Here is a 7194-nt window from a genome sequence, read left to right as displayed (position 1 = left end):
TAGGTTAGTCATCACCTGAGCAGAGTTCGAGGTCTATTCTAACATCTGATATAGTGGCCTTCACCTTTTCCATTGCCCCACACAATTTGGATCAATTGTTCCTTTCCAATTTCTCATTACCAACCCTAGCTAATACACATTCATTCACATCTCTCCATCATGCACCTACTCAATTTACAGTCTCTCCTAGTTTACTGTCACCATGCTCCTTTCCAAATGCCTCTTCTTTCTCCATTATCCTATTCCCCCTCCCTGATTATAATTTCTCCTTCACTACTTCCCTCTTCGCTTGTCCGTATACATGAACTGTTTTGTCTCCTGCACACAACACACTCACTAGCCTACATAAACAGTAATAAACATACACACAAATCCTCCTCGCATGTCCTCTCTATCATTCATCACCTACCCTCCAGGTCCAGTTTCCCAACTTCTTGAGGACTTTGCAGCTGGGCTCACTTATTTCCTATCCTTTGACTTGCCTACTCTCATACTAGGTGATTTCAACATTCCCATTGATAATCCCACTGTCTCTTCTGCCACTAAACTACTTTCACTTACTTCCTGTCAGGCCGAAGGCCTTCTGATGAATATAGCAGAGCAAACACTAACCGGTATTAGCGCCACTGAACTAGCAGGTGCGGAGTCAAACGTACCCCTGGTGTTCGCCAGGGACCCCCTCAAGGAGGTTTGGACTTCGCTGCACAGGGCACGCAGGTCGCGGTCCTACTAGTCAGTTGCCGGTGTAGTGTAGAAGGGTCAGACGGTCCAGGTCGAGCCAATCAGGAATTAACGGTACCAGGGAGAATCCGAAAAGAGTAGTTAACAGGCCGAGGTCGCAGTACAGTAGGGGTCTCACAGATAATAGGATGGTCGCCCAGTCGGGTCACAACGAAGAACAGGAAACAGAGATAGCACAGTAGGAAACAATGGAGCAGGGGAACCAGGATACTTGGTATAGAACCTGTTACTCTGGCACTCCCTAATGGCCAGGTTTAAATAGGAAAAGTCAGCTTATGATTGGAGGAGCCAGGAGGCGGGTGTCCCGCGAATAGGTAGCGTCCCGTTGCTAGGCAACGGGACGAGGCAAGGCGCATGCACCCAACGGGACCCTGGAGCTGAAGCCGCAGTGCATCTGTTGCTTAGCAACAGACCGCTGCGGCCCGGAAGAAGGAAGGCGTCCGTTCCCCGACTGACAGGGAATCAGCGGGGACGGCGCCTGACACTTCCTATTTTGGTCTCTCCCAGTGGACCTCATCTCCCACTCACTGTGATGGACACTCCCTTGACCTTGTCTTCTCCCACTACTGCTCCATCTCTAGTTTCTCCAATTTAGTGTTCCTACTCTCTGACCACAACCTTCTTTCCTTCAGCCTCACCTTATCTCATACCCTTCCCCCTGCACACAAATCCACACATACACATCGAAACCTAAGTACTCTTAACACAATCCATTTCTCATTTTCATAAAAACAACTATTTTCTCCAATGACTGCATTGCCCTGTCCTAAACATGCTGCCTTTTTCTATAACAAAACAATCACTTCAGCCCTAGATAATACAGCTCCAGCTACTATATATAGTCTCCGACAATCCAAACACCAACCATGGCACACCAAACAGACCTGCTACCTGCAAAAGTGCTCCTGCACTGCAAAGTGCCACTGGAGGAAATCTCATTCCTTTCCTGATTTCCTTCATTATAAAGTCATCCTTTCATCTTACAATAATGCCATTTCATTTGCCATACAAATATTCTTTAAATCCACTCTAACACATGTTGCCTCTTTGCCACCTTCAACTCACTTCTTTTCCCAACTGCACCTCCTCCCTTCCTCTCCCATAGCCCATGATTTTGCCAGCTATTTTAAAGACAACATCGATACCAAGATATTTCCTCATGCCAAATCCACCCACTCTACACACCTTTATCTACACTCCTCAATCCACCCTTAATTAATTCTATCCAGTAAATGAAGACAAAGTCTCTGCATTCATCTGATCATCTCACCCGACAACTTGTCTCCCCAACCCTATCCCCTCAAAACTTCTCCTCTCCCTGTCCTCCACTGCATGCCCACCTCTATCTCACCTCTTCAACCTGTCTATCTCCACTGGCACATTTCCATCCTCCTTTAAACATGCACTCATCTCACCAATTCTAAAGAAACCATCTCTCAATTCAGCCTTTCTCGCCCTATTTATCTCCTCCCCTTTGCTTGCAAACTATTGAGCGATTAGTCTACAACTGCATGTCTCAGTTTCTCTCCTCTCATTCCATTCTCGACTCTCTGCAATCAGGCTTTCATCCCTAACATTCCACTATAACTGCTCCCACAAAAGTGATCAATGATCTACTTACTGCAAAGTCTAAGGGTCAATTCTCCATACTCATTCTCCTGGACCTCTCTGCTGCTGACACTGTTGATCACCCTCTTCTCCTACACACTCTTCACTCTATTGGCCTTCGTGACACAGTTCCTTCCTGGTTCACTTCCTACCTATTGAAACGCTCCTTTAATGTTTTTACCTCTGGCGCACCCTTCCCTCCACTCCCACTAGCTTTAGGGATCTTACAAGGCTCTGTTTTGTCTTACTGACTGTATACCTCTTCTCTTGGGGCATTAATTGGCTAATTCAGCCTCCAATACCACCTCTACGCTGATGACACCCAAATCTATATCTCTTCCCCTGACCTCTCTCCTTCTGTACTATCTTGTGTAACCAACTGTCTTTCTGCTATCTCCACATGAATATCCCAACGCTACCTAAAGCTCAACATATCCAAAACAGAGCTTATTATCTTCCCTCCTGTCAGAGTCACCACCTTCTCTCAATTCTCCCTCACTGTCAATAACACCACAATTTCCTCAGTCTCCCAAACCCGCTGCCTTGGTGTCACAATTGACTCTGCCCTCCGCTTTATTCCTCACATCCAGACTCTCTCCCTGTCCTGTCGACTTCACTTTAAAAACATTGCCAGAATACGTCCTTTTCTTAATCAGCATGCTACCAATTCTCTCATCATCTCCAGTCTTGATTGTTGCAACCTCCTGCTATCTGGCATTCCTGATACCCATATATCCACACTTCAATCCATCCTAAATGCTGCTGCAAGACTGATCTTCCTCTCTCACTGCTCCACATCTGCTGCACCACTTTGAAAAACCCTACACTGGCTCCCTGTGTCCTCCAGAATCGTATTCAAATTACACACCCTTACCTACAAAGCCCTCAACAACACTACCCCCGCATACATCTCAAATCTCATATCAAAATACTCTCCCTTCTGACCTCTTAGATCTACCTCTGACCTGTGCCTTGTCTTATCTCTGGTAACCACCTCTCACTCCCGCCTACAAGACTTCTTCTGTGCTGCTCCCCACTTATGGAATTCCCTACCACGCTCTATCAGACTTTTCCGTAGCCTTCAAATTTTTAGACTCTCTTTGAAAACCCATCTTTTTTTTAGAGGTAACACTATTCACACTAATGCAACCTCACAACTGTCCCAATCTTCACTCTGAGCCACATTTGCTTCTCTTGTGTCAGCTGTGCCCTCTTCCACTTAGAATGTAAGCTCTGTAATGAGCAGGGTCCTTCATAGCCTTCATTTCATGTCTGCATTTATTTTGTCTAGCTTATATGTCCCTGTTTTATGTATGTACTGTTTTACCTACTGTATGGTGCTGCGGAGCACTGTGGCGCCTTACATATCTACAATAATAATTTCTGACTATCCAGAAAGATAAAAACAGACTATCACCTAAACTGATCCTTAATGTTAATGTTGAAAAGGTAAAAAGATGCCACTAATTGTGAGATTTCTTACCCTCTTGTTGCTGCGGTTGAGGCCTCTGTGCTGGCTGACAGGGTTGGAAATAGTCCAACTTCTGGAAGTGCTTTTCCTGCTGTTACAGTATAGGTTACTGACCTCTGGGTGCAGTCCTTGTAGATTTCCAGGCCAGAGAGGTTGCAGGACATATTTGGGGACAATCTTGATTTTGTGTCCTGCCACTCTGCAATTCCTGCAGGCTGAAACCTTGCAACTTCTGCACATGTGGTCGGGCCCACCAAAATTCCTGCAGCTTGTTGGCTGATTGGCATAAGGAATAAGTCATGCAGAGCCAACCAGGAAAAACTTTGCAGTGACTAGAGACCATCAGTGTTGTTATCTTCCTTCCTCAGCCTAATAAAGATGGACCACTTGCCTGTTCAGAAAGCCATTGCCATCCAGGATCTTGAAGGGGTCTTTCATCATGGTGCAGAAGCGGCTTAAGAAGGTAGTGATATACTTGCATGGCATTAGGGGATATCTCATAGAGATAGTCACCCTTACTCCTATATTTGGATGAGACAGTTATCAGCAAATTGAACAAATGGGGATTCTGGTTTTGCTGTTTTCACTGCCTCCCAGTGTCTTCTGCAGATCGCTATGGAGATGAAGATGCCCTTCAAGTAGCTCTGTATGCCAAGTGTTTCAGCTTTGGAGAATCCATGATTGAGGAACATTTTTTCAGTTGTCATGTCTGGGACCCTTCCATCCACCTCCTTCACCTTCAGTTTGACTGTCTGCCACATCCAGGGTTCCTGGATGGAAGATCTCTGGGGAGGAATGCTGGTTGGGCTTCCCTTTTTCCGAAACCAGTGGGGCAGTGTAGGCATATTTTACAACATCGGGGAGAGCCTGGCATGCTGGATTCTTTCCTCCCTTCTTCCTAGGGGCAGTAACAGGTGAGGAGGCAGGAGCTGGGGCAGTTGAAGCCATCTTTCTGGCTCTATTCCTGGAGCAGAAGGGGCTGGAAAGGTGGTCTGGAGGAAGGTCTATTCTAGGGGGCAAAACTATGCAAATTTCTTCCTGCTGGGCAGAGAAGAGCATATTCTTCCACAGAGAACAATGAGGATCTTCCATAGAGAAGAGGGGGTTCTTTTGCTAGGTTGATCTTGCAATTTTCTCCCATCGTTCGAATTCCGAGTTTCTTTCCCCAAAGTCGATCTTCCTAGTTATTTTCTTCAAGCTTCCTCGGCAGATATTAGATGTTTTAGCAGCTTAGTCCTTGAAATGACAATTGAGGTACAAGAAACAAGATGCAGCACAGCCTTGCCAGTTACACTGATAAGAACAGATACTACACTTGATATTAGCCATAAGGCAGAGAAGTGAATATAACAAGATTAGTAGACATGTAAAATACTATGGCCAAGCAGATATTCATCATCTGCTATTCAGTTTAAATCAAATTAACTGCGATAACATGTTAGTGTCATGGTTATGTTCTAATATAGGTGATTGTTCAGTAAAACATTTATATAACTGTTTAATTGCATAACCAAACATGTTTTGCCTTTAGGTACTAAGGAAATGTCAAAGGCTGTCTTGGTTTTCTGTTTACAAATGTAAAACTACTGCAGATATTCTTCCATGTTCTGATCTATGAAGTATTTTTGCAGGGTGCTGTCTTCAACTCTAAGGGTCTGATTCATTTAGGCACGCAAAATGAAGGTAAATTGCCATTTTTTTTACATACACATAATTCGGGCATACGCACGTCTGTATTCAATAGGGAGCGGATCTGAACAAACAGCTCTTGTTGAATTACAGGTTTAGGTATGCTCTTGACACACAAGACACTGTAGAATATGTCCAATACATATGTGGAATATAAAGTCCCAGCAGAAAGCACAAACCAAACAGAAATTAGTTGCCTGTAAATAATATAGTTATTAAAGACAAATCATTTTAAAAAAGTTTTTTTTTTCCACCTCCCCCCATTAAATATATGTATTAGGATGTTATTAATGTCTACTGTACATAAAATTTACTTTTACAGTTGCTGCTGATTGCAAACACATGATCTAGCATGCATACACAACTGCCATCACCAGGGCCGCCGAGAGGGGGGGGAGCGGGTACATTTTACCAGGGCCCGGGCTTGCAAGGGGGCCCGGGCCGGGCCCTCGCGTGCAAATTTGTAATTTTTTATTTTTTTAATTTTTTTTCTATTCTGCGTTTTTTTTTATTTTATTTTTCCGCGGAGGGGGGGTCCGTCGTTGGTGGGGGGAGCTGGAAATAATAATAAAAAAAAAAGATCCATACTCACGTGATCTGCGCTGCGTCCCTCCTTCCTCTCTTCTCCATTCACATTGACTGCCGGGCGTGACGTCATCAAGTCACGCCCGGCAGTCAGTGAGGAGCGCCAGACAAGACTAGAAGAAAGAAGAGAAGACAGAAGAAAGAAGAGAAGAGAAGAAAAGAAAAGAAAGAAGGTAAGTAAAGAAGCAGAGAGGCAAGGGGAGGGAAACAGAAAGGGACAGTGCTATAAAGAAGAGGGAGTAATAAAAATGGGGGAGAGAGGCAGAGAGTAAAAAAAAAAAAAGGGGAGAAAAACACTAAAAAAAAAGGGGAGAGACACACTAAAATAAAAAGGGGAGAGAAACACTAATAAAAAAAGGGGAGAGAAACACTAATAAAAAAAGGGGAGAGAAACACTAAAAAAAAAAGGGGAGAGAAACACTAAAAAAAAAAGGAGAGAGAAACACTAAAAAAAAAAGGGGAGAGAAACACTAAAAAAAAAGGAGAGAGAAACACTAAAAAAAAAAAAAGGGAGAGAAGCACTAATTATTGGGCGCTATTTTGTTTGTAGGGTGATGGTGGGGCAATTTAATAGTGGGGACTATTAATTTATGATGGGGTGATTTGGGGGCTATTGAATATGGGGGTGAGTTTAGGGAGAATGAGGTCTATTTATTAAATGTGTCTTTGAGTTATTTAATGGCAGTAATAATGATTGCGGGAAATAGGTATTGCTGTTTGCAGGAAGGGAATAGGTTTATTTATTAATATGTGAATACTATTATTTTAATGTTGGGGCTGGAGGAAGGCTTAATTATTAATCATGGGTGCTATTGATTTAACGCCGGGGCTGGCTGTAATTTTCTAAATGTAGCCATTTTTTTTTTCCAAATAGGTCCTTCAACATTCCAGGATCCGGACAAGCCGCAACTAAAGAAAGCAGCAGTCACAGGTGGTGAAAGTGAGAAGAACAGGTAGGAGAGAGCAGCAGAGTGTGTGAAATGCTGTGATTCTAGTAGGGATAATGTCAATTTTTGGTGAGTGTTGTGCCCAATGTAAGGTGCAGGCTCTTTGTGTACACACTGCATTCTTTGTATACTACACTGTGGTGCTAGATGTCT

At 43.7% G+C, this 7194-nt stretch overlaps 1 pseudogene; it reads right to left on the bottom strand.

The window, feature by feature from the left end:
- Window positions 1-5035: 5035 nt before the first annotated feature.
- On the bottom strand, window positions 5036-5165 carry LOC142146865 (U2 spliceosomal RNA; annotated as a pseudogene).
- Between the last annotated feature and the right edge of the window lie 2029 nt (window positions 5166-7194).

Source organism: Mixophyes fleayi, chromosome 3 (assembly GCF_038048845.1).
Source record: "Mixophyes fleayi isolate aMixFle1 chromosome 3, aMixFle1.hap1, whole genome shotgun sequence".
Taxonomy (NCBI): Eukaryota; Metazoa; Chordata; class Amphibia; order Anura; family Limnodynastidae; genus Mixophyes; species Mixophyes fleayi.
The sequence above is the reverse complement of the archived record's forward strand: the minus strand, read 5'-3'. Positions and strand labels throughout refer to the sequence as shown.